At 48.1% G+C, this 20,066-nt stretch overlaps 1 pseudogene; it reads right to left on the bottom strand.

Moving 5' to 3' along the window:
• Positions 1-15,682: 15,682 nt before the first annotated feature.
• On the bottom strand, positions 15,683-16,031 carry LOC143998395 (cytochrome c oxidase subunit 7A2-like, mitochondrial pseudogene; annotated as a pseudogene).
• Positions 16,032-20,066: the final 4,035 nt, after the last annotated feature.

Raw genomic sequence — 20,066 nt, 5'->3', positions numbered from 1 at the left:
TCGGATATTCCGACGGAAACAGTCCGATGCAGACCACACACAGTCAGAATATCTGACAAAACGGTCCGATAGGAAACATTCCGACGGAATCTTCGACCGTGTGTACAAGGGCTATTAGTTGTCCTGTGGACAGATTCTCCCACCTGAGCTGTGGATCTCTGAGGCTCCTCCAGAGTTACCATGGGCCTCTTGGCTTCTTCTCTGATGAATGCTCTCCTTGCCCGGCCGGTCAGTTTAGGTGGACGGCCATGTCTTGGTAGGTTTGCACTTGTGCCATACTCTTTCCATTTTCCGATGATGGATTGAACAGAGCTCCGGGAGATGTTCAAAGCTTGGGATATTTTATTATAACCTAACCCTGCTTTAAACATAAAATCCCAATAAAATACATTTACGTTTTTTGGTTGTAACGTGACAAAATGTGGAAAATATCAAGGGGTACGAATACTTTTTCAAGGCACTGTAAGTGGCTCTAGCATTTTCAGCAGGAGAAGCCAGTAATGGTGGCCTCCATGTTTCTTAAAGTGGTTGTATAGCCAAATTGGGGACTTTTACCTACAGGAAAGCCTATAATAAGGCTTACCTGTAGGTTAAAAAAAAAATATCTCCTAAACCTGTACGGTTTAGGAGATATTCCCCTCGCAATGCGCCGCTGACTGCAGCGGCGCATGCGCACAGGGGATGTCCGGCAGACGCCGGACCCTGCCAGAGAGAAATGTGTTAAAGTGGCTGTGAGTGGCCAGAGCCGCGATACCCGGAAGAAACGCAGAGGGAACATGTCAGCTCCCTCGGCGTGGATCGGGACAGATGTGGGGGACCTCGTTCTAAGGTAAGTATTTCATAATGAGCTAGTATGCGGTGAATACTAGCTCATTATGCCTTTTGCTTTGCAGGTGAGGAAAAAAAAAAATTTTTTAGCGAGTATACAACTGCTTTAAGACAGGTTTTTCTTTAAGCCTGTAGTGCCAGTATTTTGCAAAACCTTCGTTGTTGAATGTATTTGGTAGTAGGTTCAGTTTTTCATACTGTGGTCACTTAGTAACGAAAAACTAGATCGTCTTTGTGTTTTCCCAGTCGATAACAATTTCTAATGCTCTTTGCTGTCAATAAGAACCTCTGCTCTCCGAATAAGAGAAACATCAATATGTTATGGCAAGTGCAAATTATATTTATTCTTTGAAATGAGGACGACAGCATTAACAGTTGAAAAAGCAGCGTGAGATCACTTTGAAGTCCCTTATCCAATGAAAATTATGATCCAACAATGGCCGCAATTGTTCCCCGACTGTTGTTACTGTACAATGAGCAACTCTCTCCAGAGCCCAAAGCCCGGCGAACAGCAGGAGACCCACGAATGGAGGATCCATCAAGATGTTTCCTAATGCACTCCTCGTTGTCGTAGGCTATGAGGCCGACACGTAGGACCCCCTAGTAGTCATTTCATTAAGTCAAAATTTCATAAATCTGACATTAAATTACAGAGGAAAGGAAAATCATTATGGGAACATGCTGCTACGTAGATGGCATGCAAAGGTTTGGCTTACCATTCAAAGCTGAGATTTGATCTGCTTATATCTTGCTTTCCCTGTTCCTCCCTCATCAACCTGATAAAAAAGAACTTTTAAATGCAAACTTTCAGTTTTTTTTTTTTTTTTTGTATTACATACCATCACTGAGTCTTTGTGCTACAATTGGTCAGGGGTCTCCAAACTTTTTAAACAAAGGGCCAGTTTACTGTACTTCGGACTTTAAGGCGGCCGGATTGTGGCCAGTGGGGGTAGAAAATGTCCCGTGCCCAGCATCAGTGAAAATAAAACATGATCAGCAGGAGGAGGAGTAGCGCCCCATCATGGGTATTAGTGGGAGGAATAGTGCCCCATCACATATGTTAATGGGAGGAATGGTGCCCCATCATTATTATTAGTGGGAGGAATAGTGCCTCATCATTGGTATCAGTGGGAGGAAAAATGTCCCATCATTGGTATTTTTGGGAGGGAAAGTGCCCCATCATTATTATCAGTGAGAGGAATGGTGCCTCATCATTGGTATTAGTGGGAGGAATAGTGCCCCATCACATATATTAGTGGGAGGAATGGTGCCTCATCATTGGTATTAGTGGGAGGAATAGTGCCCCATCATTGGTGCCAGTGGGAGGAATAGTGCTCCATCATTGGTATCAGTGGGATAACTAGTGCCCCCTCATTGGTATCAGTGGGAAGAATAGTTCCCCATCATTGGTATCAGTGGGAGGAATAGTGCCCCCTCATTAGTGTCAGTGGGAGGAATAGTGCCCCATTCATTGGTATCAGTGGGAGGAATAGTGCTCCATCATTCATATTAGTGGGAGGAATAGTGCCCCATCATTGGTAGCGTGGAAGGAATAGTGCCCCATCATTCATATTAGTGGGAGGAATAGTGCCCCTTCACTGGTATCAGTGGGAGGAATAGTGCCCTGTCATGTGTATTAGTGGGAGGAATAACACCACATCATTGGTATCAATGGAAGAAATAGTGCCCCATAGTAGGCGTCATTGGAAGGAATAGTGCCCAAGGGTCAGATCAAGGCAAGCAAGGGGCCGCAGTTTGGAGACCCCTGCTCTATGCAATACAGACAGATCATGGCTGATATAAGGGGCCAGAAGAGTGCTTTACATAACTTCCTCACAGCACCCTGTCCCGGCACGGCTCAGTGTGAAATGGCTCTAAGGGAACGCTATGGAATAGTGCTCATCATTGGTGTTAGTGGGAGGAATAGTACCCCCTCATTGGTGCCAGTGGGAGAAATAGTTCCCCATTATTGGTATCAGTGGGAGAAATAGTGCCCCATCATTGGTGTCAGTGAGAGGAATAGTGCCCCATCATTGGTATCAGTGAGATTAATAGTGCTCGATCATTATTATCAGTGGGAGGAATAGTGCCCCATCATTAGTGTCAGTGGGAGGAATAGTGCCCCATCATTGGTATTAGTGGGAGGAATAGTGGCCTGTCATGTGTATTAGTGGGAGGAATAGCACCGCATCATTGGTATCAATGGAAGAATTAGTTCCCCATAGTAGGTGTCATTGGGAGGAATAGTGCCGAAGGGTCAGATTAAGGCAAGCAAGGGGCCGCAGTTAGGAGACCCCTGCTCTATGCAATACAGACAGATCATGGCTGATATAAGGGGCCAGAAGGGTGCTTTACATAACTTCCTCACAGCACCCAGCCTTAGTTCTGCTCTATAGAACCCTCAACAGGGAACTAGATGATGTTTTTTTTTTTTTAAAGCAGAGGCCCAAGAGAATAAAATGGTAGGTGTTGTAATTTTTTACGTCACACTATTTGAAGAGCAACAATTTTTTGGAAGAAGATAAACTTCAATGAGTTTTAATGCAAAAAAAAAAAAACCACAATATAATACAAAATTGTTTTAGTAAAAACTAAAAAAGATGGTGCTAAGCCAACTAAATAGATACCTAACACGTCACGTGTCCCTCGTGGAATGGTGACAAACTACGATAACTACAAATCTCCAAAAGCAATGCTTTAAAAGCCTTTACAGGTTACCAAAGTACACACTACAAGTTGCGCTGGCAGGTACAAGATGAAGCCGCCGGCAAAAAACGGTCACACAAGTTGTGCAACCAAAGAAATAGAAATAATTTCCCATTCGATTTGTATTATTGTAAACACATAATATAATCAAACAGAGAAAACAAACAGATGAGAGTGAGGCTGGGTTCACATTAGAGCAGCCTTTCTCAACCTTTACAACACAGAGGAACCTTTGATATAACTTTCTGGTCTCAGGGAACCCCCTGCTAAAAATGACTATATCTATGACTCATGATACATTAGTGTGATGGTCAGTGGGAAGAATGTTCCTTACACTTGTGGACACTGCAAAGAATTAACCCCTTACAAATAGCTAAAAGATCAATGGTGGCAGTTGGAACTTATCTGAGAGGCAGAAATCGCTAATTTCTCAAGGAACCCCTAGAAACCACTGGAGGAACCCTGGTTGAGAAACCCTGCATTAGAATGATGTGAACACAGGTGTGTACTGATATTGCCACATTCCCATTTGTTTATAGAATCACTGCTGTGCTGTTGGAATGATGTGTTGAGCCAGGACTCTTGACCACCAGTATGAACCATCACCACCATTAAAAATGAACGCTTATGGGTGGCTTCCCCGGTCATCGTCGCCCCCTGCTGAGTGCCTGTCCACTCTTGGAACCCGGGCGAGAGATGGCATTTACATCTTGGCACGTTTCGTGCAAGAACATACTTTAGTTCCACTTACTATCCTAAGACCCCTTTCACACTGGGGCATTTTTCAGGTGCTTTTGGGCTAAAAATAGCAATTGTAAAGCGCCTGAAAAGACGCCTCCCCTGCAGCCCCAGTGCGAGAGCCCGAGTGCTTTCACACTGGGGCGGCGTGCTTTCAGGACGTTAGAAAAAGTCCTGCAAGCAGCATCTTTGGGGCAGTGGAGGAGCGCTAGGAATCTTGACCACCAGTGTGAACCATCACCACCATTAAAAAGGAATGCTTATGGGTGGCTTCCCCTAGTCCACCCCCCCCCCCCAAGGTGAGCGCCTGGCCTCTCTTGGAACCCGGGCGAGAGACGGCATTTACATCTTAGCACGTTTCGTGCAAGAACATACTTTAGTTCCACTTACTACCCTAAGACCCCTTTCACACTGGGGCATTTTTCAGGTGCTTTTGGGCTAAAAATAGCAATTGTAAAGCGCCTGAAAAGACGCCTCCCCTGCAGCCCCACTGCGAGAGCCCGAGTGCTTTCACACTGGGGCGGCGCGCTTTCAAGACGTTAGAAAAAGTCCTGCAAGCAGCATCTTTGGGGCAGTGGAGGAGCGCTAGGAATCTTGACCACCAGTGTGAACCATCACCACCATTAAAAAGGAATGCTTATGGGTGGCTTCCCCGGTTATCCACCCCCCCCCCCCCCCTGGGGAGCGCCTGTCCTCTCTTGGAACCCGGGCGAGAGACGGCATTTACATCTTGGCACGTTTCGTGCAAGAACATACTTTAGTTCCACTTACTATCCTAAGACCCCTTTCACACTGGGGCATTTTTCAGGTGCTTTTGGGCTAAAAATAGCAATTGTAAAGCGCCTGAAAAGACGCCTCCCCTGCAGCCCCACTGCGAGAGCCCGAGTGCTTTCACACTGGGGCGGCGCGCTTTCAAGACGTTAGAAAAAGTCCTGCAAGCAGCATCTTTGGGGCAGTGGAGGAGCGCTAGGAATCTTGACCACCAGTGTGAACCATCACCACCATTAAAAAAGAATGCTTATGGGTGGCTTCCCCTAGTCCACCCCCCCCCCCCCCCCCAAGGTGAGCGCCTGGCCTCTCTTGGAACCCGGGCGAGAGACGGCATTTACATCTTAGCACGTTTCGTGCAAGAACATACTTTAGTTCCACTTACTACCCTAAGACCCCTTTCACACTGGGGCATTTTTCAGGTGCTTTTGGGCTAAAAATAGCAATTGTAAAGCGCCTGAAAAGACGCCTCCCCTGCAGCCCCACTGCGAGAGCCCGAGTGCTTTCACACTGGGGCGGCGCGCTTTCAAGACGTTAGAAAAAGTCCTGCAAGCAGCATCTTTGGGGCAGTGGAGGAGCGCTAGGAATCTTGACCACCAGTGTGAACCATCACCACCATTAAAAAGGAATGCTTATGGGTGGCTTCCCCGGTTATCCCCCCCCCCCCCCCCGGGGAGCGCCTGTCCTCTCTTGGAACCCGGGCGAGAGACGGCATTTACATCTTGGCACGTTTCGTGCAAGAACATACTTTAGTTCCACTTACTATCCTAAGACCCCTTTCACACTGGGGCATTTTTCAGGTGCTTTTGGGCTAAAAATAGCAATTGTAAAGCGCCTGAAAAGACGCCTCCCCTGCAGCCCCACTGCGAGAGCCCGAGTGCTTTCACACTGGGGCGGCGCGCTTTCAAGGCGTTAGAAAAAGTCCTGCAAGCAGCATCTTTGGGGCAGTGGAGGAGCGCTAGGAATCTTGACCACCAGTGTGAACCATCACCACCATTAAAAAGGAATGCTTATGGGTGGCTTCCCCTAGTCCACCCCCCCCCCCCCCCCCCCAAGGTGAGCGCCTGGCCTCTCTTGGAACCCGGGCGAGAGACGGCATTTACATCTTAGCACGTTTCGTGCAAGAACATACTTTAGTTCCACTTACTACCCTAAGACCCCTTTCACACTGGGGCATTTTTCAGGTGCTTTTGGGCTAAAAATAGCAATTGTAAAGCGCCTGAAAAGACGCCTCCCCTGCAGCCCCACTGCGAGAGCCCGAGTGCTTTCACACTGGGGCGGCGCGCTTTCAAGACGTTAGAAAAAGTCCTGCAAGCAGCATCTTTGGGGCAGTGGAGGAGCGCTAGGAATCTTGACCACCAGTGTGAACCATCACCACCATTAAAAAGGAATGCTTATGGGTGGCTTCCCCGGTTATCCTCCCCCCCCCCTGGGGAGCGCCTGTCCTCTCTTGGAACCCGGGCGAGAGACGGCATTTACATCTTGGCACGTTTCGTGCAAGAACATACTTTAGTTCCACTTACTATCCTAAGACCCCTTTCACACTGGGGCATTTTTCAGGTGCTTTTGGGCTAAAAATAGCAATTGTAAAGCGCCTGAAAAGACGCCTCCCCTGCAGCCCCACTGTGAGAGCCCGAGTGCTTTCACACTGGGGCGGCGCGCTTTCAGGACGTTAGAAAAAGTCCTGCAAGCAGCATCTTTGGGGCAGTGGAGGAGCGCTAGGAATCTTGACCACCAGTGTGAACCATCACCACCATTAAAAAGGAATGCTTATGGGTGGCTTCCCCTGGTCATCGCCCCCCCCCCCCCCCCCCTGGTGAGTGCCCGTCCTCTCTTGGAACCCGGGCGAGAGGCGGCATTTACATCTTGGCACGTTTTGTGCAAGAACATACTTTACTTCCACTTACTACCCTAAGACCCCTTTCACACTGGGGCATTTTTCAGATGCTTTTGGGCTAAAAATAGCAATAGTAAAGTGCCTGTTCTCTCTTGGAACCCGGGCGAGAGACGGCATTTACATCTTGGCACGTTTCGTGCAAGAACATGCTTTAGTTCCACTTACTATCCTAAGACCCCTTTCACACTGGGGGATTTTTCAGGTGCTTTTGGGTTAAAAATAGCAATTGTAAAGCGCCTGAAAAGAAGCCTCCCCAGCAGCGCCAGTGCGAGAGCCCAAGTGCTTTCACACTGGGGCGGCGTGCTTTCAGGACGTTAGAAAAAGTCCTGCAAGCAGCATCTTTGGGGCAGTGGAGGAGCGCTAGGAATCTTGACCACCAGTGTGAACCATCACCACCATTAAAAAGGAACGCTTATGAGTGGCTTCCCCGGTCAACCCCCCCCCCCCCCCGCCTGTCCTGGGGCGGTGCGCTTTCAGAATGTTAGAAAAAGTCCTGCTAGCAGCATCTTTGGAGCAGAGGAGGAGCGGTGTATACCGGCCCCTGGCCCATTGAAATGAATGGTTCTTTTCAGGCGCATTTAACCCTTTCTTTGGCCACTAGCGGGGGTTTAAAGCATAAAGCATTAAAGCATTTTTTTTTTTTTCCATCAATAATGGAGCTTTACTTCTTTAACCCATTTACAGTAATGCTAAATGAACCTTCCCTAAAAAACATTTGATTGTTTCCATTAAAGTTGTTCCATTAGAGTTCCCATTTTTCCACGCCGCCTATACATGGGGCTGACCTCACAACGATATAGTAATTGTTCTTCATTGGACGTTGAATGACACATTCGGCTACCTCGTCAACTTGGCCTCCGAGCTGTCACGCCGCCATTGAGCTGTAAATACTCTCTTCTCTCTATTTTGCTGCAACCACAAATTTGTCAACATTTAAAATGAGATGCGGTTGACAAATATTCCTTTCTATAAGATGCCTGTCACATCCAAGCCCTCTGGGAATTTTATCCTTCTTTCTCCGGGTTAAGCAGACAAACACAGCTCAGACTTGTCAACCTGCGGTAATTTCACCACATTAATTTGAACGGGGAGGAAAGTTGATGAACAGAAATACCCTTGGAGCGTCTGTGACATGTTCCTATGGCGCGGGTAGCTCGTCCTCGGTTGCCTTTGTGGTGCAGGTAGCCGTAATTAGCTCTTTTGCCTTCAAGCCATCGACAGGTAGAAGTACAAATCGCTGTGTTGTCTTGACAATTGAAACAACATATCTCTTTTGGATTGCTTATGGAAAGATTAATGAATGATTACAAGTTCTAGAGCTGGCTGAAAAAAAAAAACATCTACAAAAATTAGATGTGTCTACAAATGTAGAACATAGACCTTTGATGTCCAACCTGTGGCTCGGGAGCCCCTGTAGACCCCTTACCTAGGTGCTTACTTAGACGGGTAAAGGAAGTATGTCCTCAAATGTCCTGAACTCTAGGCAGATATGAATTACAAAAAAATGTACGACCACCTGTTACAAATGTAGCGCACCCCAAGTAGGAGCCGTGGATGAACTGGGATCCCCCACCCTGCACATCAAATTTTCACAGGCTCCCAGAGACAGAAAACAGTTCAATACTTGTTTTTGTATTTTTATTGAGGGGAAAAACTTGGATAGGGTAGTTTGGGGTATTATGGGATGCCAACTTGACTTTAAAGAACTCTTCAGGGACAACTCTCCTCTATACAGTCTATATATACTCCTCTCATTTCCTCCAGCACACATGCTTGCAGAGATCCTAGCTGGCACACTGATAATTGGCATAACTGGCAAAAAGGCAACAGTCAGATCTTGTAGCAAAAGCCCTTTACAGGCAGGAGCCCTGGGCCCCTTGGGTTGTGTAGAAGTATACACTGTCCAGCTTAAGTGCCTGTGGCTACTGATCCCATCATCATCTCTTCAGACACTGCCAGCCTGCCTTGTTGCCCCTTTCACTAGCCCACCTGACTATTTCTCCACAGTCCTCACAGACTGCATACTCACCAACCCACGCAGCTATCCTCTCCTGGAGAACTCCTGAATGTGCTGACTCTCTCCCACCGTCCTCACACTTGCTCCCGTGCATACAGGACAAGACTCCTCCACGAGTTATAGGATCCCTTCAGCACCCAAGCCCAGGCCCGACGTCACCCCCCCCCCCCCCCAGACACCCTCAAGGGCCACCGACAGCCTCCTCAGTACTCCTTTCTCCATCTTCCCCTGCTGGCATGACCCAGAGAATTTAAAAGGTTCCCACCCCCTGCCAGCCCACTTGCTGGGGATTGGCTGGGGCCCTCCTCAATACTCCAGGCAGACAGCTCCTCCTAACCTCCCCCCCATTCTTCTGGAAGCTTTTCCAAAATTCCAGAAAGTAGGGGGGTACCAGAGGTGCTACATGCTGAGTCCTCCAGCCTTCCTAAATCATTCACCCGGACCCAGATTCAACCCAGTCTGGCTAGAATGTACCTATACTAAACACTGTTTGCAAATAGCACACTAGTGGGTGCTAGGCATATATGCAAATGGCTTTGCCCCCCCACTCCAAAGCACCTTGTTTCCTTGATGGGGACATGGGTTTCTTCCCCACAACCCTGGGTTGTGGTTGAGGGTGTCTGCAGGCAGGGTGCTTATTGGAATATGGAAGCCCCCTTTAACAAGGGAGCCCCCTGATCTTGCCCCCCCCATGTGAATGAGTATAGGGTACATAGTACCCCTACCCATTCACCAAAAAAGTGTCAATAAGCAATAAAAGCTGTCAGTTTTTGCCAATTTCCTTATTGGAAAATAAAAAAATAGTGTCCCCCAATGTAAATACATCATCAATCACAATGCCCGCCGCACCACCGACCCCAAACATTTTTAAAAACATTGCTATGCCTGCCTTTAAGGCAAACCGCCAAATGGCTGGCTTGCACCGCCCTTTGTGACATCACATCAGCCCTTTCTTAAAGGGGGCTTCCAGATTCCAATAAGCCCCCTGTCCGCAAACCCCCACAACCTCCACTCAGGATTGTGGGGGAAAGACTCTTGTGCCCATGGGCACAAGGGGCATTTGGGTGGGGGGGGTGCCCGCTCAATCGTTTAAAAAAAAAAAGTTTGCATTGATACATGTTACCCAGGGCAGTACCCAGACCCCCATACACCTTTGTTTGGCCTATTACTCATATATAAGCATTCAAAATAGGCACTTAGTTTATCATGTTCGGCTCCCATAAACTTCAATGGAGTTCGCTGTTCGGGGGGTGTTCGGCCCATCTCTACTTGTACTTAAAAAAAAGGCACAGGTGACAAAAAAAATAAAAAATACTGTTCAGAGGGAAGAGGGCAAAAAACTAAAAGCAAAACAAAAATAAAAAATGGTGTCTGTCCAAGACCCTTATCTTAGATAGAGGTCTGACATAGAATGTTTTGAGGGACCCGACAAAAAGATAAAAAAAAAAAAGTATTTTCAGACAACATTGCTTTGCTTTTAACAAGGAAAATGTGCTCCCTATATGTACATATGTGAGGGCTTATTAGAATCTGGAAACCCCCTTTACTCTTTTATAAAGAAAAAAATGAAAAATAATCAAACACACACACACACACACACTTTACAAAAAGTCCTTATTGTCTTATCAAATGTTGTTATTAGACTGCATATTCAAGCACAATATGAGCTGATGTTAGCATAAAAAAATTATTCTACAACTGGATATAAAAAGAAAATGACAAACTTGGATGAACCATCCCAGAGCTTCTAACTACCTAAAGAACTGTAACCATTAAAACTGACCTTCATATAAAATTTAAGGAGTAAATGATCTCTTCTATATTGAAAGTATCAGCTTGATAACTGGTCTCTGCTTACAGTTTGAACCCAATTGGGGTAAGCAAGACCAAGATATCTTAACCACTTCAGCCCCGGACCATTTTGCTGGCCGAAGACCAGACCACTTTTTGCGATTCGGCACTGTGTCGATTTAACTGACAATTGTGCGGTTATGCAACGTGGCTCCCAAACAAAATTGACGTCCTTTTTTCCCCACAAATAGAGCTTTCTTTTGGTGGTATTTGACCACCTCTGCGTTTTTTTTTTTTTTTTGCGCTATAAACATAAAATGAAAATTTTGAAAAAAAACGCATTATTTTTAACTTTTTGTTATAATAAATATCCCCCAAAAATATATAAAAAAACATTTTTTTTTCCCTCAGTTTAGGCCGATACGTATTTTTCTACATATTTTTGGTAAAAAAAAAAATCACAATAAGCGATTATTGATTGGTTTGCACAAAAGTTATAGCGTTTACAAAATAGGGGATAGTTTTATGGCATTTTTATTAATTTTTTTTTTTACCAGTAATGGTGGCGATCAGTGATTTTTATTGTGACTGCAACATTGTGGGGGACCCATCGGACATTTTTGACACATTTTTGGGACCATTGTCATTTATACAGTAATTACTGCTACATAAATGCAGTGATTCCTGTGTAAATGACACTGGCAGTGAAGGGGTTAACCAGTGGGTGGCAGTGTAGGGGTTAAGTGTTCCTAGGGGTGTGTTACTAAGGCCGCATACACACGGGCGGACTGTTCGCCCAACCTTGTCCGCTGAACAGTGTTTGGGCGGACAGTCCGCTCGTGTGTGGGCTTTCAGCGGACAGTTTCAGCGGACAGTTGGACGGACAAAGTCTTTCGGAAATTCCGAAAAACTGTCCGCTGAAACTGTGTTTGAGCGAACAGTCCGCCCGTGTGTGGGCCTGTCCGCTGTACTTTCGAAATGAGCGGACTGTTCCCGCTCGGAAAGTCCGCCCATTTCGAGCGCGTGTACAGGTAGGCGGGGCCCGCGAAGGAGACATCGCGGGCTCCGCCGCCTGGAATGGGCTTAAAGGGGAACCCCAACGCTGAAAAAAATCGGCGTGGGGGTTCCCCCAAAGTCCACACCAGACCCTTGTGCGAGCACGCTACCCGGCCGGCCAGGAAAGGGGGGCGAGCGAGCGCGCCCCCCTCCTGAGCCGTACCAGGCCGCGTGCCCTCAACATGGGGGGGTGCCTTGGGGAAGGGGGGGCCGCGCGGCCCCCCCACCCCAAAGCACCTTGTCCCCATGTTGATGAGGACAAGGGCCTCTTCCCGACAACCCTGGCCGTTGGTTGTCGGGGTCTGCGGGCGGGGGGCTTATCGGAATCCGGGAGCCCCCTTTAAGAAGGGGGCCCCCGGATACCGGCCCCCCACCCTATGTGAATGAGTATGGGGTACAATGTACCCCTACCCATTCACCTGTGAAATAAAGTACAAAAAAAAACACAACACAGGGAAAAAATATTTTATTGCACAGCTCCGGGGGTCTTCCGTCTTCGGGGGTCTTCTCGCCGGACTCCTCCGCTATCTTCGTGTAGCTCTTTTACTAGCGGAGGAGTCCGGCTTTCTTCCTCCCCGCCGCCGGCCTCTTCTCCCGACTTCGGGGGTCTTGTCCCCCTCTTCGGTTCTTCTGCCGGGCCACCGCGCCTTCTTGTAGCTCTTTTACAGGCGGTGGCCGGTCTTCTGTCGCCGCCGCCTTCCGTTCTTCTGTCGCCGCCTTCGGTTCTTCTGCCGGGCCACCGCGCCTTCTTGTAGCTCTTTTACAGGCGGTGGCCCGGTCTTCTGTCGCCGCTGTCGTCGCCGCCGCCGCCGCCTTCCGTTCTTGTTCTTCTTCTTGTTCTTCTTCTTCTTCTCCTGGAGATGTTGACTCGACGAGCTCTCCGGCCGGAATGCCAGAGCCGCGCTGTGCGGTCACTTATATAGTGACAATGGGGCGGTGTCACATGGTATATGTCACATGGGTTGGTCACATGGTGACCCCGCCCCATTACGATGTCATAGTCCCCATGTGACATCAACCCATGTGACCAACCCATGTGACATATACCATGTGACACCGCCCCATTGTCACTATATAAGTGACCGCACAGCGCGGCTCTGGCATTCCGGCCGGAGAGCTCGTCGAGTCAACATCTCCAGGAGAAGAAGAAGAAGAACAAGAACGGAAGGCGGCGGCGGCGGCGACGACAGCGGCGACAGAAGACCGGGCCACCGCCTGTAAAAGAGCTACAAGAAGGCGCGGTGGCCCGGCAGAAGAACCGAAGGCGGCGACAGAAGAACGGAAGGCGGCGGCGACAGAAGACCGGGCCACCGCCTGTAAAAGAGCTACAAGAAGGCGCGGTGGCCCGGCAGAAGAACCGAAGAGGGGGACAAGACCCCCGAAGTCGGGAGAAGAGGCCGGCGGCGGGGAGGAAGAAAGCCGGACTCCTCCGCTAGTAAAAGAGCTACACACAGATAGCGGAGGAGTCCGGCGAGAAGACCCCCGAAGACGGAAGACCCCCGGAGCTGTGCAATAAAATATTTTTTCCCTGTGTTGTGTTTTTTTTTGTACTTTATTTCACAGGTGAATGGGTAGGGGTACATTGTACCCCATACTCATTCACATAGGGTGGGGGGCGGGTATCCGGGGGCCCCCTTCTTAAAGGGGGCTCCCGGATTCCGATAAGCCCCCCGCCCGCAGACCCCGACAACCAACGGCCAGGGTTGTCGGGAAGAGGCCCTTGTCCTCATCAACATGGGGACAAGGTGCTTTGGGGTGGGGGGGCCGCGCGGCCCCCCCTTCCCCAAGGCACCCCCCCATGTTGAGGGCACGTGGCCTGGTACGGCTCAGGAGGGGGGGCGCGCTCGCTCGCCCCCCTTTCCTGGCCGGCCGGGTAGCGTGCTCGGACAAGGGTCTGGTGTGGACTTTGGGGGAACCCCCACGCCGATTTTTTTCGGCGTTGGGGTTCCCCTTTAAGCCCATTCCAGGCTGCGGAGCCCGCGACGTCTCCTTCGCGGGCCCCGCCTACCTGTACACGCGCTCGAAATGGGCGGATTTGCCTCCTCCTTACGTGGGCGAGTCCGTTCATTTCAAAAGTTGAGCGAACTGTTTGGCAAACAGTTTGCTGAAACAGTCCGCTCGTGTGTGGGCAAGTCCGCTCATGCAAATTTTGAGCGGACTGTTTGCCGAAACTGTTTGACGAACAAGGTTGGGCAAACAGTCCGCGCGTGTGTACGCGGCCTAACTGTTGGGGGCTGGGCTTTCATTTAGTGAACACTGATCTCTGCTCCAATCACATGGAGCAGAGATCAGCGTCACTTGTTGCTAGGCAGAACGGGGAGATGCTGTTTACAACGGCATCTCTCCGTTCAGCCGCCCCGTGAGACGATCGCGGTTATGCCCGTGGAGATCGAGTCCATGGGACCCGCAACCAGACTCCCGGGGGTCCCGACCAGCACACGAGCGCCCCGCCGTTGGCGCGCTCGCGATGGCAGGGCGGCATTAAAGATTGGACATACCTGTACCCCAATATGCCTGCCCGTGCCATTCTGCCGACATACATCGGTCGGGAACTGGTTAAGATGAGATCTTAAGATATCTTACGCATGATATCACCTTGCTACCTTATTACCATTGTTTACCTATTTTTAAAGGAAATTCGCTTTTTAGCATATACTGATAAGAAACTTCATTAGAGAATTGATGATTGTCATGATGTTTATATGTTCTTGTTACTGAAGAAATACAAATTTATAAATGTGAAAAAAAAATCCTTTATTGTAAAAAGTTGAAGAGATCAAGGGCTCAAGCCAGGGACGTACGGGTCTTTTGGGAAGGGTGGGGTATGACGCCAGATTCTGTAATGGCCCATACACACGATCGGACTTTCCGACAACAAAACCGGGAATTTTGACTCCAACTTGTCTTGCATACACACGGTCACACAAATGTTGGCCAACAATTTCAAACATGGGAACGTGGTGAAGTACAAGACGTACGACGAGCCGAGAAAAAGGAAGTTCAATAGCCAGTGCGGCTGGCTCCTTCTGCTTGATTCCGAGCATGCGTGAATGTTGACGGATGGACGGTGTGCGACGGACTTGTGTACATACAATAGGAAATTCTGACAACAACGTTTTGTTGGTGGAAAATTTGAGAACCTGCTAGCCAACATTTGTTGCCGGAATGTTGACTAGTAAATGTTCGATGGAGCGTAAACACAGTCTGACTTTCCGCCAACAAGCTCAAATCCAACATTTGTTGTCGGAGAATGCAATTGTGTGTACGGGGAATTAGTCTCTGTTAAAATTATGGAGCCTCCATACATGGATGAGTAAGGGGCATATAGCATCCCTTTATTACTCATTCACAAAAAAGGAAAATGGTAATATAAATAAATACATACACAACAGACTCTTGTCAAGAATGACAGCCCCAGTTTGGGTCCGACTTGCCATCAACCTGAGCCCAAAGTTCATCCCTAATTTTAATAGATGCAAGCTCTGTGTAAAGATGCACACAGTGACATGACTAGAGCATGGCTCAGTATATAGAGGGTCTATGAATGGTGTGTGAGACTAATTGTCAGGTGTCCCCAAGAAAAAGTGAGATCTGGAGGAGAAAATGGATGAAGGGGCTGCATGACAAAGAGAGAAGCAAAGTTAGGGAAGGATCAGCTAGGTTAGTTTGGTGGGAGGGGGCGTAGTCCTTACCTGATTGGAGACAGTAGGCCGGATGGACAGGGTGCAGCTGCAAGGATCTGTGCAGATAGGTAGTTTCATCATTCCAAGAAGTTCAGGAGAAGAGGACATTTCCCTCCCGCCCACCTTTGTTTTAGGGGTTACTCAAGTGTACGGTTTTGGGATGTTTGATGTTTGCTCTGATCAGTCCCTAAATTATTATTATTTTTTTTTTTTGGGCTGTGAGGCCATGGAGATTGCTATGAGGCAATAGATGGTCCCTCCAAGTGCTAATGCCATAGTGGTTCGGTACAGAAGTCTGTCAATATATCCTCCTTTTTAAGTGGACAGGTAAGTCATCAGGTTTCTGAAAGAGTTTCTGTAGCTCTGGCACTCTGTTTTTGATCAAGGCGTCAGAAGCAGAGGATTCAGCTGGAAGTTTTGTCGGTGTTGGAAAAATGGGCGCTGGAGCCTCAGGGTTAGTGAATGGTCGGAACCCCTGCGGGCTGTAAACCTCAGCCGGCGCCTCCTCGATCAGCTTCTGAGTGAAGCCGCTAAACTTATAATACATAGTGGTGAGCTCAGGCTCCATCAGGACGCCGGGCTACTCCAACAGGAAGGACCACAGGACCCGCTGCGTCGCTGCTTGATCTTGGGAATATTTTTTTATGTCTTATGCCATGTACACACGACAGGATTTTTCTACAGCAAAGTTCAGACAGAACGAATCCGTCTGACAATTTATCATGTGTGAGCTTCATCGGACCTTTTCTGTCCAAAAATCTGATGGACTTTAGAAATAGAACATGTTTTAAATCTGTCTGCCGGAACCAGTTCCTATCGAGAAAAACGCTTGTCTATATGCAGGTCCAACGGACCAACAACGACGCAAGGGCAGCTATTGTTTACGGGCTATTGAACTTCCTTTTTCTAGTTGTACGTCATCGCGTTAAACAATCGGACTTTGGTGTGATCATGAGTAGGCAAGTCCGTTTCAGCAGAACTCCATAGAAACTCTGTCGAAAAGTCAGTCGAAAAGTCCGTCAGAGTTCATTCTGACGGAAAGTCCGGTCGTGTGTACGTGGCAGTAGACTTTGATCGAGTTAACAAAAAAATCGGATATTTATGTTTGTTGCACACGTTCTCACAGCAGTTGGTGGGTCAGGGGGTCTTTGGTGGGGGGGGGGGGGGGGGTCAGTGAGAATTTACATTGTTACAAAATTGTGGGGCCCATCTAGGGTATGGTGCTTCCACTTGGTTGGATAGTGGTGGTTCTCCCAGGAGCTAGGTCGTAACGTCTTTGCACTAATTGGGGCATGGCTGAGGGCATGGATGGTTCCAGTTAAAATTTGGGTCTCATTAAAGCCTTAATGACACCCAAAGACCCCTTGTTGTTGGGCATTGTTAGAATTACATTGTTGAATAATTTTTATGTTTAATTGTGATGTTATTTATTCTTTGGTTCATAAATTAGCTGCTAAGGCCATTTTAAACCCATGTCATGCAGTTTAGTTTAGTCTATAGTTTTAAGCACCCAGGTTGACAAATCCTTTAGTCAAGAGAATCAGGCTTGTCAGTTTCCCTAGGAGGCAGATATGGTGGCGGGAGCAGCATGTAAGTGCAGGTACGCAAGAAGTGTGTGTCCTGCTCTGTCTAGGCTTAGAGACAGGTGCTTTGACCAGACTAATGTCTAAAAGGAAATAAATGGGTCACTGTCTTGCACAGTGGGAGACGGCACTTGAACGGGCCGACGCCTGGAAGGAAAGCTTTCAGTCTGGACTATAACAGTATGAGATTCTGAAAGAAGACCAAACAATCAGGAGGTTCAATTACAATCTATTATTTGTATCAGTGTGATGCTGAAAACCACTGTAAGGATAAACCTGGCATCAAGGTTTTTTTTGTTGACAGAGAAAAGTGGGAAGGTCTGGTGCTAGAATTACTGCCCATGATCTGATGTTCACGATGAAACCTCACATGTGTGGGACGATCGCTGTTTGCGTGCATGCAGAACCGACGGATGGAGGCACTTGATTTTTTTTGTTTGTTTTGTTTTTAAATAATGAATTAATATTTTTGTTTTTATACTGTTGCTTTAATTTTTTATCCCTTTTTTTTCTATCACTTAAATTAGGCAGGTGACAGGTACTCTTTATGGAGGGATCTGGGGTCTATAAGACCCCAAATCCCTCCCCTGCACTTAAAAGCATTCAAAAGGGCAAGATCTGTGTTTTTGAATGCTTTAGATTTTTTTTTTTAAACTGTCACCGATGGTTCCCAAGTAAACCCGAAGTAATGTCATTGCTTACAGTTTACTTACAGTTTACTGTTACGAACAGCCGATCAAAGCCGATCCTGGGCACGGCGGTTGGTCGCTTGGGTCTCCCGGTGGGAAGAGAGAGCCGGGGAAGGTGTCGGGGTTGTCCCCTCCCGCTGCAGGGAAATAGGGATCGAGCGGCTTGCAAGAGAGCCAACTTTAAAAAATGATGCCTGCAGCTGCTTATCATCCTGGTACAGGCAACCCCCTGAAAAATGCCACCCCAGGGAAACGCCCCTGTGTGTATGTATGAATATGAGATGGTGACCTTATATTATAAGCTCAGGGACCGATGTGTAAAACACTGTGTAAAATGTTGGCACTATATAAATAGCCATAATAAATGAATTTATATGTAGCACCCCAGGAGGTGGTTAGGGACCCCCAAGTAGCTTTGGGGGGGGACTAGCATTTCAAACCTCAGGGATAAATCCTTGACATTTTGTGGGGGTGGAATAAAATTGAGTGCAAGTCACATTAGAATTAGCCACTAACTTCAGGAAGACAGACAAAGCTACCCATCAGCATTGTGAAACGCGTTGACGTCACTTCCGCCCGGACGCCACGCTACGGCAACATCCCCTGTGGCTTTTGTGAACCCGCTGAGAGAGTGATGGGTCACGATCGTCTGTTTACGGTGGATGGGAGATAACAAGGGAGTTTATCTCCCCATGGATCTACTCCAGTCCCTGTAGGAGTAAAGGTGGAATCAGGATTCCTTTGGCTTTGCAGCATTGTATCTCCACATGATACCTGTCCGGAAAGTTTCTCCATATATTAATAGACATGGGCAAAGCAGGGTTGCACTGTTTTGAAGGATGAACCACGCTGACTGATCCTACAATCCCCTCCAGAAGTGGTAATGTATGGCTCACGCAATACAGCAGTGTTATTCCTGCCTTGCCATTTTTGAATGCCCACTATTCAAAGTCAATGCCCACAGTGGATTTATCATATCAGCATATACCCTTAATCTGGCAATACTCTAGTCCAGGGGTGGCCAACCAGTGGCCCGGGGGCCCCATGTGGCCCGCGGAGCCCTTTGATGTGCCCCGCGACCTCTTGCTCTGGAACGGCGGGTTAGCAAGCCCAGATTGCAGGTTGCTGACCCGTCATACCACAGCATCGGTGTTGTGAATGGAGCTGGCGGTAGAGGAAGAAAATGGCTGCAGAGCAGAGCCCATAAGCCGATGCTTCCTGTACAGCACCGGCTTTTGCCACAGGCAGAGTCTACGGCAAAGTTCAGTTAACCCACAGCACTACTCTGCACCCGTAGTGTGGGTAATCATCAGTGTGAAAGCAGTTTAGGCCCTTTGTACACAATTGGCCCTACCCAATTCACCTCTACAGAGCGGCAGATGTAAACGACTTTTGTCCGTTTACTCCCACCTGCCTCCAATCTGGTCCTAAAAATCTGATAAAAAAAAAAAAATAGAAGGGAGTTCGCCCCCTTCCATCTGGGTGGAACGCAGGGCCTATAGAGTAGCCGTGACCTGTCATCCGCCTGCTCCTATCATTGTGGCCCACGGCTGGTTACCAAGTTGCTTATGTGGCCCTCGCTCTTAAAAAGGTTGGGCACCTCTACTCTGGTCTATATAGATGCCAGGATTTTTGGATGGACATTTTTTTGCTTTGAGAATCTACTTGTCATGGTACCATTGACTTTTTGACAGCTGTACCCCCGTACTTCCCCTAATGCCCCATACACACGAGTGGAATTTTCCGTTGGAAAAATCTTGAATGGTTTTTCCAACGGAAATCCGCTCAAGCTTGGCTTGCATACACACGGTCGCACAAAAGTTCTCTGAACTTTTGACAGTCAAGAATGCAGTGACGTACAACACTGATGTAAGGGGGACTCTGATGGGGACTACAGCTGTGAGGGGGGGATGCTGATGGGGACACAGATGTAAGAAGGGGGTGTTTGGTGGGAGCACCTGATGTAAGGGGGACTCTGATAAAGGCACCTAATGTAAGGGGGGACTCTTATGGGGACACCAAATGTAAGTGGGCACTCTTCTGAGCACACCTGATGAAAGCGGGGACTCTGATGGGGGACACCATATGTAAGAAGACACTCTGATGGGGACACATATGTAAGAAGGGGGGTTTGGTGGGGGCACCTGATGTAAAGGGGACTCTGATAAGGGCATATAATCTAAGGGGGCACTCTGATGGGGACACCAAATGTAAGTGGGCACTCTTCTGAGCACACCTGATGAAAGTGGGGACTCTGATGGGGGACACTAGATGTAAGAAGGCACTCTGATGGGGGACACCAGATGTAAG

The sequence above is a fragment of the Lithobates pipiens genome, unplaced genomic scaffold (assembly GCF_037356315.1).
Source record: "Lithobates pipiens isolate NorthernLeopardFrog02 unplaced genomic scaffold, aLitPip1_a1.2 Scaffold_1, whole genome shotgun sequence".
Lineage (NCBI taxonomy): Eukaryota > Metazoa > Chordata > Amphibia > Anura > Ranidae > Lithobates > Lithobates pipiens.
The sequence above is the reverse complement of the archived record's forward strand: the minus strand, read 5'-3'. Positions and strand labels throughout refer to the sequence as shown.